The sequence below is a fragment of the Lissotriton vulgaris genome, chromosome 3_1 (genome assembly GCF_964263255.1).
Source record: "Lissotriton vulgaris chromosome 3_1, aLisVul1.2, whole genome shotgun sequence".
Classification (NCBI taxonomy): Eukaryota; Metazoa; Chordata; class Amphibia; order Caudata; family Salamandridae; genus Lissotriton; species Lissotriton vulgaris.
In genome coordinates, this window is record NC_141689.1 from 1,982,068,648 (window position 1) to 1,982,089,267 (window position 20,620).

A 20,620-nucleotide genomic window follows, 5' to 3' on the forward strand; every position below is an offset into this window, starting at 1 on the left:
TGGGTGTGGCTCTGGGTGGGTGTGTGTGTGTGGCTCTGGATGTGTGTGTGTGGCTGGCTCTGGGTGTGTGTGTGGCTCTGGGTGTGTGTGTGTGTGGCTGGCTCTGGGTGTGTGTGTGTGGCTCTCAGTGTGTGTGTGTGGTAGTAATTGCTGTCTGCTGAGCTCGTCCGTTGGGTGCAATAGTCTCACATTTGCGAGAGATTAAACAAATGGCAATGTAAATGGCAATGCCATTTATTTATCTTGTTTTCAAAACCAACACATAAATACAAATGTTGTCATTTACAATGCCAATAGCTTTAACTTTTCCAAAGGCGAAACCATTGCATTGTAAATGATTGTTTAAACTTGCTGTACTGTTCTGAGCAGGTGGCCAGCGAACACTGCTCCCGGGTGAAGGACGCGCTGGATGGTGGCTTACCAGGTAGCCGCATTCAGTGTTCCTTGTGGTTTCTGTCCCGCTCTCCCCAAACGATGAGGAGTGGCTGAGGACCGCGCTGTGCTGACCTCAACAGTCCGTCCAAGGCTTGTTGCTTCATCATAATGGACGGGGAAGTAGGGCTTATTACACTAGCAGTGCCCTTCACAGATATGAGAGTCGAGGCAAAACACGCATTGGAAAGGGTGGCCTGCAGTTGCTGTTTGCACAGAATCCTTGGGACACGTTCGAACGGAGACATGTTTAAGTTATTGCTATAAAAACACATAAAAAACAGAAAGCAATCCAAAACAAAAAAATGTAGAGTGGCGCCCAGTGGAGGACAAGGGGAGTGTTTACAGTTGACCTGCTTGTGCTCTTTGGTAGATGGGCAGACTTTAAGCAGGGTCTCTTAAAAGATTACTGCAGGTGTAAATATTGTTTTTATTGACCATACTGTGCTTTCTATTCCCCTTAGGAGGCCTAAGGCACTATCTGGGGGCCCGATTGCATCATTTATATTTAGGAACTTATTAGGATGACATAATTTAGTTATTTGATACACTTGTATTGCTCTACAAGTGATAATGCAGCTTCACAGTGCTTTGGGAACAATAATGCAGTTTAACAAACCTCGGCGGCTTAAGCAGTGTTGTCTGAAGAATTTTTGGGGCCCTGGCCAAACTTATTTTGGGACCCCATTCCGAACAAATGAGAATTTTATCACATATTTTCTGCTCATTCAAGCCTGCAGGAAGAAAGCAAAGTTGCACCTCTGGGCTTTCTGTTCTAATATGAAGCCGGAATCTGTTGCTGGAAGTAGCAGGCCCTTTCTGTGCATTATGAATACTCTTCATAGCCAGAAAGACAGCCTTTTACAACTGGCCCCTTCAACTTACAGTCTGCCCTCAGCACACAGTCTGCCCCCTCTGCACACTCAATGACACTGTCTCTTAGCTCACTTGCGCCTCTGTTCACTCCCACATCTGTCCACACAGTGCCTTTTTTACTCACTCTCTCTCTGCTGTCACATTCCTACCTCTGCTCACACATTCCTTTTTCAGCAAACTATAATGATAAAAAGGGAGTATAAATGTATCTGACCAAAACTAGCTGAATGCATGCAAAACCTAAAGCTTGCTCAATCTACTACCTGCCGTGACTGATGCAAAAACATCATATGCAAAATCCAAAGGAACTAAAGTATTTGCAACTTTGTATTGATGTATTTTATGTATGCAAGTTTTTTAGTACTAACATTTAAAACCAGTTGCTTTTTCAGAGCATTAAAATGTTTGTGAAAGGGCCTCAACCATTTTGCGGTTTTGGGTACTAACAACTGAAAGAGCATCAAACTTTTATTAAACATCAAGGGCCAGATGTAGGTCGCCAATTACCGGTCGGTAACGACCGAATTCGGCCGTTACCGGGCGGTTATTGGTGATTGAGATGTAGTGGCCATTATTTTACAGAATCTGTAAATTTACCGATTCGGAAAATTTACTGATTCTGTAAAATACTGAATCGGTAATTTTACCGATTCGGTAAATCAAGATGTAGGTGGCACTCCACAGAGTGCCACAGGCCCTTAAGAGTCGGTATTTTACCACCCAATCCTATTGGGTGGTAAAATACCAAATTCAGGTGTGCATGCACATCTGTGCATGCACACCTGTGCCATGTGACACACAGACATGCCCTTAGGGCATGTATGTGTACCACATGGCATACAAGCCTGCACTTGGGGTGCTAGAGGGTGTCAAAGTGACACCCCCTGCACCCTTGCTGGATTCGGTATTTACCAATTCGGTAAATACCGATTTGGTATTTCCCATTTATTCCTAAGGGCTCCAAAGCCCATAGGAATCAATGGGGAATACCGATTCGGTATTTACCGAATCTGTACATACCAAATCTTACAGATTCGGTAATTCAAAATAAAAAATTACCTACATCTCCCTTCTTTTAATTTACCGATTCATAAATACTGAATCGGTTTGATTCGGTATTTATGAGTCGTAAATTAGATTTACCTACATCTGGCCCTCAGTACTCTATTAAGTGAGCCAAAATAGTAAGCTCGAGATGGGTACAAAAAACCTGCATCGTGAGGTGACTGAACTCATATTTTTCTTGCATTCTCTGGATTCAATGTTACAATGTTGGAGCTTCCTTGGCTTGGAAATGAGGTGTGATGTAGAAAGTAAACGTGACTTGTGGAATTGTGAGCCTAATGTGCACGTGCAGATTTGCACAATATAACTACCTGGCCCCTCAGTTCATACCCTGGCCCCTCAGTTCACACCCTGGCCCATCAGTTCACACCCTGGCCCCTCAGTTCACACCCTGGCCCCTCAGTTCACACCCTGGCCCCTCAGTTCACACCCTGGTACCTCAGTTCACACCCTGGTCCCTCAGTTCACACCCTGGTCCCTCAGATCTCACCCTGGTCCCTGAGTTCACAACTTTGTCCCCCTGCTCTGGCCCACTGCTCACTATCTGGCTCTTCTGCTTCCACACTGTCTGGTTTGCTAAAGACATTTTGGAGACATTCAGAAAGTTGGCATAGGAATGCATTCTGCCTGTTGCTTATCGTTGGCTTGGGGTTTGTAACTCACATTGTCATGCTTTCTATTTGCTGCCTTTATTTGCTTTAGGCTATCCAGCTTGAGTTTGTCTCTGCTGTTTCCCAAACTTTGATTACTGTATTCTTCCACAAACTCACTTTCAGTAAACAGGTCTTTACATCTTGGTCTTATCTTGTCACATTTGCGGTGCATTCAAATGTCAAGCTCTCGCTTCAGAGGGGGTTTGGTGTTTACTTTTCTTTCTCTAACTTCAAAGTGAGAGAATGTATGCAACAATCTGGCTGAGCATACATGTAAGAGGAGACGGTGTAGGATTTTGTTTCCTAGCACATAAAAAATGATCTGCGCTGATTTTTCAAAATAGATTAATATCAGTACAAATGAAGCAAATGTTATTTATTTATTTTATTCTAAAGTGTCCTGGAAACAAGTCATCCATACTGGTAGAAAGTATAATTTAAAAGTTATTGGTCTGAAAAAGCACACACTGAGAATTTAAAATGTAACTCCATGTTTGGGGGTTATCTTTAATATTAAGAATTGATCTTTACCCAAGTCAAACCTTTTTGCAGCTTTAGGATAATGAAAGACTGCAGGGGAAATCCATAATGCTCTAATATATACCCTGCAGTTTGCATGCAGCTCTTTGATAGTTAATAGCTCACTTTTCTATATTAGGATTTAAACTTATGAACTCCAAGTAACAGAAGGGGCTCTCTGGCAGGCTCAGTAATGCAGTCATCTATTTACATTGCATGCACTTTGTGATCTGCATGGTTCACCTGCTGGTTCACCTGCTTTGCATCAAGCATTTTTACCTCATCTGTTACTTTATAATGACCCGTAGGAAAATATTTGCGAGTACCCATGGTCTATTGTAAATGTGATTACATTCAAATGTGTGTGAATAGGACACATATCTGTTAAAACATTGACATGGCAAAAGGAGGAGAGTGGCTGGATTGTGTGGGGAGGTGCAGATTAGTTTGGCCTAATGAATGCTAATAATGAAGAACTGGGGCACGTGCCTATTTGCCTAACCTGGAATCTCAGGTAACTATTTGGTTGTTTTTCCTATTGGAGTACTGGGCCAGTCCCATTCATTGTTTGTAACTCTTAGAGCCTTTGCTTACCATCTTGTCTTCAATTTCAGGTTTGCAGTTTGTAAGGTAGTTGGATTTGAATGGTCAGGCGTGAGTACCCACAAAGACAAGGTAATTCTGTTTATGTTCCACATTGGATTTGGGGGGTGCTGGGTAAATAGATTCACAATCTGCACCCCTTTTCTTTTGCAGGTTTGTGAGACCGTGCTACAAATACAGTTGTACAGGCAGACCTGAGTACTGGCAGAGCAAACATGTAGTTGTTTGGTAGAGTTAAACTGTGGTGCATCTTGTACATTGTAGTATAACAACATACCTTACCCATGTTTTCTTTTGTTGTAGGTTTCGTAGACAGTACCCCACACATTTGAACGAGAATACGCGAGTGCAAATAGATCAGGTAATTGTTTGGTGGAGATCAACTGTGGTGCATCTTGCACATTGTAGTATAACAAAATGCCTTACCCATGTTTTCTTTTGTTGTAGGTTTCGCAGATAGTACCCCACACATTTGAACAGGAATACACGAGTACAAGCAGAGCAGGTAATTGTTTGGTAGAATTATACTACAATGCAGAAGATGCACCACAGTTTAACAACATTCCTTACCCATGTTTTCTTCTGTTCTAGGTTTCGCCGACAGTACCCTACACATGTGAACAGGCATACGTGAGTACAAGCAGAACAGGTAATTGTTTGGCAGAGTTCCCTTATGGTGCACATGGTATATTGCTGTATCACAAATTCACAATGTGCAGTAACAATCTTTACTTCTATTGCAGGTTCTATTGACAGTCCTACATTTAAGTTTGAAAGGGAAGGGAAGTGGACAGAAAAATGTGACAGGTTGCAATCATGAGCACAGGCATCAACTTTAGCCATGTTCCTTTATTTTGCAGGATTTGTTGCTGAACCCATCACAAATATGTTCAAGCGCAAAGCTGTACCTTCTGCAGAGTGTGATGCTTCACCACAAAGGATGAAATGTTGCCTTGTATTCAAGCAAGAGTGGATGAAAGAAATTGTGGAGGCTGGGGCACAGAAATCACTAAGCAAGGTTTGCGTGCAGCTTGGGGAACTATTTCAATACAGTCAAGACGTGGGCTTGATTTGCAAAGTATGTGCCGAAGCCAAGATTGTTGGGGACTTTTCTATAGGGAAGAAATGGAGTGATGGCTGGAAACTGGATTACCTGAAACGTCATCTAATTAGCAAACTTCACGAGTCTGACATTGTGATATTGAAAAACAGAAGTGCTTCTGCCAGGTTTGGTTTTGGAGTGCGGGCAATGCTGACAGAAACTGCCACTGACAAAGCAAATAGAATGGAAGTAGTTGAACGACAAAGATCCCTTCCTGAGGAGATAAAGATTCAAATCAACAATGTGTTGCTAACAGTGAAGAGGAATACTTCAATGTTATCTGTACAAGACATCCATGGCCACCTAGCTTTGTATGTGATGATACCAGACAGCTGGAGGAGCAAGAACTATGCCTTTGAGTTCCTTCAGGCCATCAATAGCGTGATACACTGTGAAGGTATGGCAGAACTTCTTAATGCTTTGTATCACACATTGATAATTGATGATAGAACAGATATTTCTGTTACAAAAATGCTCATCCTGTACTTCAAGTTCCGACCTGTAACCTCAACAGAGCACAAAACACTGTTTGGGGTATAGTAAAGCTGACTAGTTGTAATGCTGAGGCTATCACTACTGTTGTGAAAGAATTCTACACTGCCAATCAACTGGAACTCATGAAAATGGTCATGTTCACATCCGATGGTGCGTCTGTGATGCTGGGTAAAAAAAATAGTGTTGCTGCTCGCCTTAAACAATCCATTCCCCATCTAGTTGAACAGCATTGTGTTGCTCATTGAGAAGATTTGGGAGTTGATGATGCCTGGAAGAGGATTCCAATGATTTAATAGATGGAGACATTATTGAGGACTGTCTCTACACTGTGTTCTCCAGATCTCCTGAAAGGAAGTCGAGGTTGGATGGAATGGCATCGGTCACTGATTGTGAAGTGATCTCTTTTCAACCATTGAATGAAGTCCGGTGGCTTTCAAGGAATTTTGCAGTTGGTGCACTAATTCGGAATTATGAGGCTGTTCTTAAGTACTTTGAGCATGAGAAAGTAGAAGAGAATGATCCAGTTGCTAAATATTGGTACAAAAAGCTATCTGACTCAAACTACTGTATTTCCTTTGCAGTACTTTTTTGACGTTCTGAGTGAATTTGCATCTTTGTGCAAACTTTCCAAAAAAGTTCTTTGACTACAGTTAAAGCTGAAGAGTATGCAAGAGCAAAGATTGGTCAAATTAAGGAACAGTATTTGGGGACACTTTCTTTTGGAACAGCAATGTAAGAGATAGGATGGTGTTGTACAAGGAAAGGCAAGAGTTTGACAGTGGACCTATTTTGTCTTTTGTTTTCCTTCTTTGTGAGCACATGCAATAAAGTTTCCCTGAAGATGAACTGAATGAATGGGCAAGTTTTGAAATCCAGGCGTTAGCAACACAAAAAGTATAAAAATGGTGAAAAGTATAAAAATGTCTTGGTCCTGGGTCATTGTGAAACACCAGAAGATGTTGTTTGGCAATACAGAGATCATAAATATGTGGTGGCAGAACATGTAAAGGGTGGGTTATTTACCACCTTTTAAGACATGGTGAATTTCACTGTGTGCAATGCTGCCCAGTAGAGTGTGGTGTCACAGCTTGTTGATGTCTGTGCAACATTTCAAGCATCTAGTGCAGATTGTGAATGTGGATTCAGCCTCATGAATACTATCAAGAGTAAACAGAGGAATAGACTAGAACAGAAGCATTTGGATATGCTGATGAGGACAAAGTCCTACCTCCTGAATAGGAAAGTTGACCTTGATAGAGTTTATCAGCACTGGAATAATTGCAAGGATCGCCGTGAGAAGCAACCCTGTCACCCATCTAGTGATGCCACATGACATGTCAGAACGGCCCTCTCCCACAGTCCATGTTTGCCTGGATGTCAAAGTTTTACAAACTATCTCTGGTGGGATAGCTCAACATTACTCAGTAGCTTTTACATCAAATTGTAAATATGTTATGTAATTTTGTAACTTACTGTGTTTATGTGATATTGTTTACGCTCTCAACATTTCCCCACCGAATGAACAGTGCTCCAAGGAAGTATATTTAGTCAATTCTAATGATGGTACCACAGTTGGAGTCTTGTGCTTTTCTAAACCTGAAGTGTACTTGCCTGTTAACCAATTCATGTCATGGCGTGTTTATCCAATTTGCAAACCGGACTTAAGACCCTCAACGTTGCGCTATATGTGTGAAAATGCACCATCTTTTCCCTTTTTTAAGTAAACGTTTGGAGTGACATTTAGCACTGCACACGCGCGGTCTGGTTCCTGGCGCACATAGCTTCGGTTGCAGCGCACAGAGGGCCTCCACTGCAGCACACCAAGGAAAAAAATGAGAGGGAACATTGGTCATTAGTGACGTAATATATGAGATCATGAGCAGTGCACGGCGGGGTTGCAAGTCAGAGTTTGCTCACTGAGATATAACTGGTGAATTTCAGTTGCATTCGTTTTTTAAACATAACAGTCCCGATTACAACACTGGTGGACACACCAGCAGGTTTCTGCGGTGTTGGTCGGTAACACATCGGTTCTGATAGAGCATCAACCCAGCTGCTTGGTAAATAAAAGAGCAGAGAAGTTGTTTTGTGGGTAAGTTGGGCAGCGTTAGGAGAGAGCCCTTCTCTTACCCCTGTAAACAAAATCAAGCACCGGCCTCTAGGCTGTGGCATTGTATTTATACTGCTTCAGCCAAGAGAGCCTCCAATCACATGACATGGCTGAAGTCTCGAGTAATCTCACAAGAATCCAGTCTTTTGGCCCAAGCTCAATCCTGTAAGGCTGGCTATTTTGAGGGGGGAAATAAGATGGTTGCTGGTTTGGTAATATTAAGGTAGATGCTTTCATAAAGGTGAAAATTCTGATGATGAGCACCACGTGAGGAAATTATTAATCTGGTCTTAATGACATGACTCAATAAAACTGAGTGGGGAAGCGCATAGAAGGCAAAGGTTGTAACAGGTGCTGCTGAGGAAGCCCAGGAGTAAAAGCATGTGTCAGTAGCCCAGGCTGATGACAGGTCCAGCAGACATAGCAATAAAATGTACTCTAGGAATAAAATATAAATTAGGATGCCGGGAAGACTGACCAAAATGTTCCTTGTGCCTGGAGTTGTCCCAGGTGCAAAACTCTACTTTTCCTATGAAAGTTAGCCCAATTGGGCCAGGGAAAATGAAGAAAGAGGGACTAGGCGGGAACCAAAGCACAAGGTTTTCCGTTGAAACTCCATAAATTACCCCCAAGGTGAGCTGAGGCCCCAGAGTTGGAGAATGCCCATATTTGTATTCTTATGGGTAGAGGGTATGCTTGGGGACCACCCCTCAAGCAATTCTTGGCCTCAGGGATCCCATTCCACGAGTCTGACTCCACCAGAATTGTACCAGAAACGCTCATCTCCCTGGGCCAGTGGACACCCAAGAGTAGAGGAGCTCTGCTGTGCTCCTAATGTGCCTCCCCCACTCACCCTGTCCTTAACTGGGGGAAGCAGGGCACCTGCACCTCCCCTCAACTCGAACACAGGTGGGAAAAAGAAACATAAGAGTAATGTCTGCTGGACAGAAAGCTAGCCAGACAGTATGGAAATGGGTTTCCTGTCCTGCTTCAAATTAAGTATGGGCGAATGTTGCAAATTCGCGCGAATTTGCAAAAAAATCAGCGAATTAGCGGATTTCCCAGCCAAATTCAGTTTTTTTGGCAGTTGCACTATACTCAACCGGAGTACTTTCTACTGGCTAATCAGTGAATGCTACCTCGTTGGGTAAATGTATCGTGCTTTTCCTACACTACAGCTGCGTAAAGGCCCAGGAGAGTTGACTCCAGTGACCCCGTGTGTCTGTTACTTTACCACCACGCCCATAGGCGGCGAGGTCCTTCAAGTGAGCTGTCCATCACATTTGGGGAAAGGGCGGGAAGAGGTTGCATAGCCTAGTGTGTGTGGGGCCGGGCTTCTGTGAGAGTTCACATGCCTCTTGTTTTTAAAGGGTTAGAGGCTGATCAGAGCAGCAGATGAGGAGAAAGCAGTAAGTGCTACCTTGTTGGGTAAATGTATTGTGCTTTTCCTACACTACTGCTGCGTAAAGGCCCAGAAGAGTTGTTCCCAGTGACCCCGTGTGTCTGTAACTTTGCCACAGCGCCCATAGGCGCCGAGGTCCCTCGAGTGAGCTGTCCATCACAGTGGGGGAAAGGGCGGGAAGAGGTTAAATAGCCGAGTGTGTGTGGGGCCGGGCTTCTGTGCGAGTTCACATGCCTCTTGTTTATAAAGGTCAGAGATCGATCAGCGCAGCAGATGAGGAGAAAGCTGCCTCTTGGTCACTGGAAGTACAGGGGGATTGCGCTCAGAAACTCATGGATGCCTAAACCTCCATCACAGATTACAGCTATTTGTAGACGGTAGATTTGGGGAGAAAGCACTCCTGCCTAGCATCAACCGTGCTCACTAGATTCTTGGGATGATTAATAATGCGTTACTGAATTTGAGCTTCAACTCGGGTACCTGCTTTATTTATATCTGTAATTGCTTCCTGCTGAGGTTTAATTTTTGTGACAGGAGCCTGGTTGCCTAACTGTAACTATTCTCTGACCCTGCTTCGAGGGTCAGATCAGGGTCAGAGAATAGTTGCAAGTAGGCAACGAGGCGCCGCTCAGGAAGCACTTACAGGGTTACAGCAGGTGCCCAAGTTGAAGTTAATTTCTTTGTAACCCTTTTGTAAATGGTTACAAAGAAATTAGCTTCAACTTGGGCACCGGCTGTAACCCTGTAAGTGCTTCCTGAACAAAATTTGTCCAGCTCGCAGATTCACAGATTCACAGATTTTATGATGTTGCCAGATCTTAAAAGTGGCCGGGGAAGCTGGCTTGAAAAACTGAAAATTGCATAGTTGTAAAACAAAAAATGAAATAAAAAGGTGAAACTGCTATATTGTTAGGCTAGACCTTGGGCACTGACATGCTCAATAAACACCTGTGATGGGCTCAAACATTTATATATAATATTTCACCCTTGTGGTGCCTTAGAAGGCAGGGATACCATCAACAATTTATTAGGTGCTGGTTATGGCGCCAGCCAGGCATGCAGCAGCCCCCACCTGCTCTCCCCAAATTATTTGGCCCAGATATCTCCCACTCGGTTGTACTGATGGCCCTGCGAGAGGTTTTGTGTTGTTGAACACTCCTGGAGCTTGTGCTTTTACACCTAGGTTCAGGCACAAGGGAACATAAGACAGAAATAAGACGCTTTTACACAGTTTTAATAATAATATAATTCGATATTGATAATGAGGTTATTGACAATAAAAGGTTATATATTTTAGTCATTGTTATTGAAAGATGGTGCCATACACGTTAATTTCAATGGTGATGCAGTTGTTGGTTATAACATGTTTTTGCTTTTTCAATGTGGTGAAAGACTCACAAAGACAGTAGGCCTATCTCTTTGAAAACAACACCCCTTTGTACTGCTTAAATTGTGATTACAATGTTTAGGGCTGCCTGACTGGGTACGTTAACTGTTCTGAGAGTTTCACCGAAGATATTTCCATCTACCTCATTTCACATATTTATAAATGATTGCCTTGTGTGTTGTAGTGTGTGAATGTAATTGACTGGACAATTCCTTTTTGAGAATGGAAAGGGGCGACCACTCGGTCCCCCCGAACGTATGGTTGGGGGCCCGGATCCCCCCGGGAAGCAATTTTGGGCGGGGGGCGTGTCCCGGCTGGTATGCCCGAAGCGGCGTAGCCGGGGCGCGCCTTTTCCCGCCCAAGAGGGGTTGTCCTAGACACCTGCACCGTTGGCCACGCCCCGTAGGCATACCGGAGGAGGGTACACGCCCTCCCGAAGAGGAATAAAAGGAGCAGCAACCCGAAGAAGCATCCTCTTGTTCCTGTGCTTGGAAGCTGCACCCTCTCGTTGCACGTGAGCCCTCGGCGGAACAAGGAGCAATTTTTGAGGACTTGTAATTTTTGTGTTTCTCTTTCAGCGATTCCGAACCTTCGGATCCAGGACCGCGTTGAGCAGCAAGGGTCGAACATCCGACAACGATGCCTGGCAAGAAGGCCGGAAAGAAGTCGGGGACTGACCAGATGCTCCGCATGCTGATAAAAGATATGGCGAGCATGAAAAAGCATATGGCGGCAATGAACAATATGGGCAGACCGAAGAAAGTCATAGGACCAGCATTGCCAGGAGTCGTCCCCGCTGGGAGAGGTAAAAGGGCCAGGAATAGGGCGGCAGGGGGGGAGGTCCCAGTTCCCGAGTCACCCCCGGCAAGCCCGGTTAGACCAGTTGAGGCCCCGGTACCGATCCCGGACACGAGTCAACCGATTCCGGTTGTAGTTACGCCCACCAACGAGGAGGATATGCCTCCGGAGTTGGCTGCCCAGTTGGCCGCATGGCTTGGCAAAAATACAGGGGGCACTGCTACACCTGGAGACACGGCCGATGAGGCCAAGTTGCTAATGAAGCAGTTGCAGCAATCGCGAGATGCTGCGAAGGTGAATCTCCCTCTTGTCCCCCCACAGGTTCCCTCGGAAGGACCGACGGCTGGCGGTGGAAAATCAGCGGGACCAGCTATGGATTCGGGTAAGCAGCCGTTACCAATGGCAAAGGAGGGGTCTTTACCCTCAAGAAGGGAAAAAGTAGTCCAACATATTCCGCTGGCCACGAAAGAAATGATTTGGGCTGATAAGTATGTGAATATGTTTTCTCTCCTGACTGACCATCATGAGATAGAGTATGTTAAGGCTCAGAAGGATTTGTGGCACCCGAGTGTGTGGAGCGCAAAAATGGCGGGGTTCAGGGTTGATGAGACGATCTCAAATTGGGCCAAGGCATTTGCAATGTTTACTGCAGTCATGGGGGAACGTAGGCCCGAGGTTTTGACCGAATTGGCCTGCTATCAGGCAAGTATAATGGATTTCTATGAAACATATGAGGGCAATGAATGGAGGGGTTATTATAGTAAGTTTCGTAAGGCCAAGGAGCACGATTCATCTCTGATGTGGGATTGTCTCAACTCCATCTCTTGGCAGAAGCAGCTCCTGCCGGGCACGACAAAGTCGTCGTCGCTTGGCGGGAACGGGTCGATGCCCTCCCGCCATCAATCGGCGGCGCCCTTTCGAGCAGCCCCCGCTGGTGACCACCAACCAAGGAATGGTGGGAGTGGGGGTAGAAAAGGGGTCTGCTGGAATTTTAACAGAGGCAAGTGCACGAGGCCACAAGGGACATGTAAGTTTAAGCATGAGTGTGCAGGGTGCGGACATTCGTCACACCCGGAGAGTTTGTGCAGAGCCACGAATGGTGATACCGGGGGTAGAGGAGGTGCCAAACAGGTCTAATATCGACCACGGGGTACCGCTACCAACCCCCGTAGATATCATGGCAATGATCCCTTGGCTAAATGAATACCCTGATCATGTCTCCGCTGGGGTGTTGCGGGATGGCTTTTCGTATGGTTTCCACATCCCGGCGGGGGATTTTCGGGGGGAATCACTGTGTAAAAACCAACTGTCTGTTCAGCAGAACCCGGGGGTGGTAGAACGTAAGATTGCAAAGGAAGTTGCCCGTGGCCGGGTCGCCGGCCCATATAGGCACCCGCCAGTCATTGATTTCATTTGTTCACCGTTGGGAGTAGTCCTCAAGAAGGACCCAGGTGAGTTTAGGTTGATTCATAACTTGTCGGCTCCTAGGGGTTCTTCGGTGGACGATGCAATTGACCCAGGAGTTTGTTCGGTACGGTACGCATCCTTCGATGAGGCCGTTGCCATGTTGAATCGCCTGGGGCCCGGTGCGCTGATGGCGAAGTCAGATATCGAGTCAGCATTCCGGTTGCTCCCGGTACACCCACGGGATCAGCGTCTGTTAGGTTTTGTGTTTCAAGGATGCTACTATATGGATAGATGTATGCCAACGGGTTGCTCCATCTCTTGTGCTTATTTCGAGAAATTCAGTTGTTTTCTGCAATGGGCTTTCACTAAAGCTACGGGCTATACCCAGGTTATGCACTACCTAGATGATTTTTTGTTCATGGGGGCAGCCGGTGACACAGAATGTGAGCAGGCATTACAGGGATTTTGCACTCTCATGGAGTGGTTCGGCGTGCCATTGGCACCGGGGAAGACGGTGGGGCCTTCTACATCGCTCGAGTTTCTTGGAATAGAGCTCGATTCGGTGGAGGGATGCTTCCGTTTGCCAAGGGACAAGGTAGCGAAATTCAGGGCCTCTTTGGAACTGTGCATTAGCAAAGAGAAAGTTACTCTCCATCAGTTACAGCAAGCAGTGGGACAGCTTAACTTTGCCCTTAGAGTGATACCAATGGCCCGCCCCTTTTCCCGCTCTATTGCACAAGCCATGGTTGGTCTAAAGGAAGGGCACCCCCGCACAAGACTGTCTGCAGAAGTTCGCCAGGATATGCGCATATGGTTGGCATTTCTGGCGGATTTCAACGGTCGAGTGGTGTGGGGAAAGCCACCAGCGTCCTCGGACGAGCTGGGTTTGTGGACCGACTCGGCAGGGAGCGTGGGATTTGGCGTCATCTTTGGTAATCGATGGTCGGCGCAGGCATGGCCGGCATGGTGGCACACCAGTGGGCTCACAGGTAACATTGGGTTTTTGGAGTTGTTCCCCATCTTTGTGGCTCTGAAGGCATGGCCGGAAGAGTTTCGTGATCGCTCAGTGGTGTTTTGGTCCGACAACATGACCGTAGTCGAATGCATAAATAATCAGGCAGCACGCTGCAAATGTATACTGAGATTGCTGAAAGAAATTGTACTACTTTGCATGAGACTGAATGTTCAATTTAGGGCGAGGCATGTGCCGGGTGTGCTGAACCATGCGGCTGACGCACTCTCTCGTTCCCACATGCAAGCATTCAGGGGTTATCTACCTTCCGCGGACCTAGTGGCGGCACCATTCCCCGAAGCACTCTGGTTACTCGGTGCCCCGGATTACAGGACCTCGTGGGAGCAAGCCTAGCCCCCAGAACTTGGAAGGCATACGAAGGAGCGTTTTGTTCCTATTGTGCATTTTTGGGTCCAGCGGAAGGGAACAAATGGGGGCAGGAAGAGTATGTCCTAAAGTTTTTAGTAGCACTACACAGGGCAGGCCGATCAGCGGCAACAGCCAATAGGCACCGGGCCGCCATTGCATTCATGGCGCAGGCACATGGCATCAGGGACCCCACATCGTCCTTTTTGGTGAGGAAGGCCCTGCGTGGTTGGCAACGCTTGGAGGGTCGTAGAGTAGACGAAAGACGCCCGATTGGGTTAGAAATAAGCATGGGCGAATTTTGCGAATCTCGCGTTCGCGAATTTTGCGGATTTGCGAACTCGCAATCCGCAAAATCCGCGAATTCTCGCGAAATTTTTTTTTTTTGTGTTTGCCACTCTCTGTCACCACTGCCACTCTCTGACTACTCATGCCACCCTCTGGCCCACCCATGCCACCCTCTGTTTCATCACAGCACCCTCTGGTTGTCCAGTCAGTGTACATTATTGTGGCAAAGCAAAGCACACCTTCCCTGCCTCAAGTGACCTGAATTAATTTGGGGCTGATTAATGTGTCACAGAATATTTTTTTAGCTGGCACCTGCTTCCTTAGTGCTTCCTGATTAGTGATCTTTTGCACTTGCTAAGTGCTTTCATTGTTGCAAAATTAGTTACAACACCTGCCCTGCCCCAACTGACAATAATTAATTAGGGGCTGATTAATGGATTTGAACTTCCAGCCTGGCTCCTGCTTGTCTCCCTTAGCTGTAATTCAGGACCTTTGTGGCATATGTGTAACTATTCTGAGGTTCAGAGCAGGGTCACATAATAGTTGCAACTGGCAACTGAACTCTGGAGGGGCCCCTCAGGAAGCACTACAGGAAATGGCTACTAATGATGAGCCTGAACTTTTGAACCTGGTAAGTAGTTTCAGTTTTGCTAAGATCGTATTTCTGCAATTTAGCGCTTATTCGCGGCGCGAATTTGTACTGGGAAGCCGCGAACTCACGCGAACAGTGCGAGCAAGCCATAAAATCCGCTGCTCACGGATTTGCGGATTTTGCGGGAGATTCACGAATCTCGCGGATTGCGAATTTACCGAAAATCCGCAAAATCCGCGAGCGAAACGGATTTTCCGCCCATGCTTAGTTAGAAAGGTTGTCCCTACTGATGTCGGTACTCCCGCGACATGTTCCTCCCAGTACAGGGCAGTGCTGTTCCGGGCCGCTTTCGCATTAGCGTTCCGTGGGGCTATGCGGGTGAGTGAGCTGGTTGCAAAAAAAAAAACAAGAAGGATGTGGAGGGAGGTCTGTGTCGAGAACACATTTTGATCAAGGGTGATTCAATAGTGGTCACAATAGCCAGGTCCAAGACCGATCAGGGTGCTATGGGAGACAGTATTGTTGTCCAGCGCATGCGAGGGTCCCCCGGGTGCCCGGTGAAGTGCGTTGAGGAATATTTTGCGCAAAGGGCGGAAGCATGGGGGGGAAGCTTGCTGAGACATATTGATGCCACCCCACTGACAAGGTTTCAGTTTCAGCGGGTGCTAACAATGGCAATCGCAGCGGCGGGCTTGGACCCGTGCGATTTCGGGACCCATTCCTTTCAGATAGGGGCTGCTACGGAGGCTACAGCCAGAGGTCAGAGTGTTGAAGAGGTGAAACAATTGGGACGATGATCCTCGAACTGTTATAAAAGGTATGTGCGGTTGCACTTGTTGTGAAGCCAATGTCATGCACTCACGCTTCTTGTCTTCTGTTTGGTTTTCAGTTTTGCGAGCATGCTATGCGGGGCAGACTGAACAGTCGACCCGACACCTGGGGACCAGCGGTCAGAGATCACCGGCTGTGGAAAGAGTGGTGTGGGTCGTGGGCCACTCATACGTGAGGCAGGCGGGGGACGTATTCAAAGCAGGTGACATGATTCACGTAGCTGGGGAATACGGGTACAGGGTGACCTTCCACGGAAGGGGCGGGCTCTGTATTGACCAGTTTCAATGTTTTGTCGAGGGACTGCTAGGGCGGACAAGGTCACCGCCGTCTGTAATCATAGTACACCTGGGAGGCAATGATTTGGTGACACTCGGGCGGCGAGTACTACTCGAGCGAGTTCTGTCTACTGTTAGCTGGTTGGCGAGGAGGATCCCGGGGTGCACGATAGCATGGTCCCACATGATTCCCAGGAAGGTGTGGCGGGGGGGCCTCTCGGTATCAGCACTGAACCATTCAGTAAAGAAAATCAATAACAAACTTGGTAGGTTGTTTCGCTCAGCACAGTTACACTGTATCCCACATGGATGTATTCGGGGGGAGCACATGTATCTCGAAGATGGGGTCCATTTGTCCCGGGAAGGGAATGACTTACTCATAGGAGACTTCATAGCATGGTTAAAGGGTTTGTAAAAACATGACCATTAGTAGGAGTTTGTGGGGGGTCCGGATAGCCGGTCAACTATCCGGCCTGTGGCGGTAAGGTCATGATCGGTGAGCAGTAATTTCAAGGTCCCTAGAGGAGGGGCGCCACCCATTATGGATGGGAGCGCCCGGGGGGAGGCGGCCATTGGCTCCTCACACGGGGAGGCGGCACCCACTAAGTATGGGGTCGCCTAAGGGAAGGCAGTCATAGGCCCCTCCCAGGGGAGGAGGCGGCTAGATGCCCCTCCTACAGGAATTTCCCGGGTCCAGGATATCCGCGACAGCGGATGTGATGAACAGTGTGGGGTGGGAGGGGGGTCCACGCTACCTTCTAGACACCTCACACGAGTCCTTGGACGACCACTAAGATGGCGTCGAGTTAAATAAGGGGCCCCCGCAAAGACAAGGGAAATTGGAGTTGGCACAGAGGTACAGTCCTCTGTGCGCCCGCCCCTCACACCGTGAGGGGGGAGTTCTGGTAGTAGGGATCTGACACCGGTTGCGACCTTGCCGTTGGCCCGTAATGCTAGGATGTACAATTTTAAAAAGTATGTATTTGCAGGATGTTTAGACTCGGCTAGGAAAACTTTTGTATTAGAGATTTGTTAAGGTTAGCCAATGAACGTATCTGCATCGTAATGTAATAAATGAAAATTGTACATAATATGAAACTGTTATTTTAATGTTTTTAATTTTGTTTCATATTTTAATAAATACGGCCGGGAGGGTAACTCCCTCCCGCCTTCCAAAAGTTCAGAACTGTGTCCGTCTTCCCATCCTTGGGGATTGTGTTGGGAGGGGGTGACAGGCATCCCGGCCATATGGAAAGGGGCGACCACTCGGTCCCCCCGAACGTATGGTTGGGGGCCCGGATCCCCTCGGGAAGCCATTTTGGGCGGGGGGGCGTGTCCCGGCTGGTATGCCCGAAGCGGCGTAGCCGGGGCGCGCCTTTTCCCGCCCAAGAGGGGTTGTCCTAGACACCTGCACCGTTGGCCACGCCCAGTAGGCGTACCGGAGGAGGGTACACGCCCTCCCGAAGAGGAATAAAAGGAGCAGCAACCCGAAGAAGCATCCTCTTGTTCCTGTGCTTGGAAGCTGCACCCTCTCGTTGCACGTGAGCCCTCGGCGGAACAAGGAGCAATTTTTGACCCACCCACCAGTCCCTTATGGCAAATGTTAGTACTGCAGTGAAATTGATCTGCTGTGATAATGTCTTTTCTCTCCTAGTTTAGTGGTTAATAAAAATGTCAATGTTGGTATTGCAATAAAATGATTTGCTTCATAACATTTTCTTCCGTAGTAGAGCGGAGTATAACAGTCTAGTTGAAGGTAAATTCGCAATGTGAAGTTGATTTTCTTTCTTAAATAGGTTAATAAAACGTCGTATTTATTTTTTGGCGGGCCGTAAGGTCATGATCGGTGAGCAGTAATTTCAATGGTCCCTAGAGGAGGGGCGCCACCCATTATGGATGGGAGAGCCCGGGGGGAGGCGGCCATTGGCCCCTCACACGGGGAGGCGGCACCCACTAAGTATGGGGTCGCCTAAGGGAAGGCGGTCATAGGCCCCTCCCAGGGGAGGAGGCGGCTAGATGCCCCTCCTACAGGAATTTCCCGGGGCCAGGATATCCGCGACGGCAGATGTGATGAACAGTGTGGGGTGGGAGGGGGTCCACGCTACCTTCTAGACACCTCACACGAGTCCTCGGACGACCACTAAGATGGCGTCGAGTTAAATAAGGGGCCCCCGCAAAGACAAGGGAAATTGGAGTTGGCACAGAGGTACAGTCCTCTGTGCGCCCGCCCCCCACACCGTGAGGGGGGAGTTCTGGTAGTAGGGATCTGACACCAGTTGCGACCTTGCCGTTGGCCCGTAATGCTAGGATGTACAATTTTAAAAAGTATGCATTTGCAGGATGTTTAGACTCGGCTAGGAAAACCTTTGTATTAGAGATTTGTTAAGGTTAGCCAATGAACGTATCTGCATCGTAATGTAATAAATGAAAATTGTACATAATATGAAACTGTTATTTTAATGTTTTTAATTTTGTTTCATATTTTAATAAATACGGCCGGGAGGGTAACTCCCTCCCGCCTTCCAAAAGTTCAGAACTGTGTCCGTCTTCCCATCCTTGGGGATTGTGTTGGGAGGGGGTGACAGGCATCCCGGCCATATTGCTGTTGTGTGCCAGTGGACTGTGGTTACACACCAACATCCCCCCCTTTGTAGGGCTTGGACGGCTCTGCTTCGCTACCCTGAGAAAGTCAGGTGCTACAATGGAGTATTTGAGTCCCATCAGAGGGAAGGTTGTAGACTTATTACTTGTGAAGCACTCCCATCCTTCACAGCTATTATCACACTTTCTTACAAAGTATGACTCAAATTAGCATTTGTGATATTTGATTATTGTTAGTCCTCCTATTTGTAGATCAAAGTGAAATATAGTGTGGGGATGATTTTAAAGGTGTTAATGATTATGCTACTGTAGATAACTTTGTCTGCTGTGTATAATGCCTATTCTTGATGTGGCCAGGCCTTTATGGAAATTTTGAAACATAACACTGCAACAAAATGAAATAACTAAATATAAGGAAATTATATTTTCAATCACCTTTGTTTTGTATGTATTTATGCTAATAAACTAAACTGAACAGTTCATTGCTCCTTACCAGCATTAGAATGTGTGGCATAGCCTAAGGTAATGTAACACCTTTCAGCGTTACGTTCTTTTTGTTCATAGCATACCATAATGTTATAAATGTTAAATTAAAATGTAAATCTGTAGAAATCTAATTACTATTGGTTTTAATGCTCTTTACACTATCTAATTGTGTGAGGACTTACCAGGGGACCTTCAATTTCATATTTATTATTTTGTAGAATTGCTTCAGATGTAAAAAGAAAAACAGAATGACTGTGTTGAACGAAAAATATGAAACAAAACCTGTTTTATTATTATGAGAGAGATTTCTGTTTCTCGGCTCCATTGCCAACAGCTCTAAATTCAGAACAGAAATTACGTGCTCGTCGGTGATGCGTGACAGTTCATCAAAACAGTTAGTTTCTCACCTGGAATACATTTGCTAGATAAGCTTTTAATGACTTATTGTGTTCAAACCCACTAATCTGGATTGTGTGCCATTGTCTTATTCCGTTTTGGATGTCACCATTATTGGGTGTACAATTCATTTTCTATTGAACACTTTATAACTGGAACTATGTTTAGCTGTAGAATTATGTAGATATATTCCTTAATACTCATTAAATTATATTATACGAACATAGGGGCTTATTTACAAGTCCATATTGCCACAGGAACGTCACTTTTTACGACGTTCCTGTGGTGATAGGGGCTTTGCCTTAATTACAATGCAGTGTTGAGCCACTTAATGGGCTGTCTTGTATATAAGGCCCCCTTTCAAGCTCTGCTTAACGTGAACAAGGAGGTCAATGGGTGTTGCTATGGGCGTTCCACCACAAGACCCATTGATTCTGACTCTGACCCCTATTTACAAGGGAAGCGTAAATAGGAAGCAGCACCAGAATTAAGACCAGGGAAATTCTGGTCTTACCCTGGAGAAAAGTTTCATTTCTCCTCGTTTTTGCTGTTTATATTTGTGCTGCACACATAAAAACAGCAAAAGGGCAATGATTGTTTATGTACAGGACAATCCCCCTTCCTGCATATAAACAATCATTTTTAAAAAATGCATTTTTGCATCTTCTATGTGTTCCGCATTAAGCAGCACACACAGTAGTTACAAACCGCCATTTCAAGATTGTTTATTTGCAGGAAGGGGGACCTTCATGCACATAGACAATGTTTCCCTTGCACGCAGACATCCTTGCACTATGGTACAAGGGTGCCTACATTGGCGCTGGGCTGCTAAGTGTACCACCAGCGCAGGGGGAAACGCACGGCTGCACCATATAAATATGGTGCAGCACTGCATTTCTGAAGTGGCAGAGTGAGGCGTTAAGC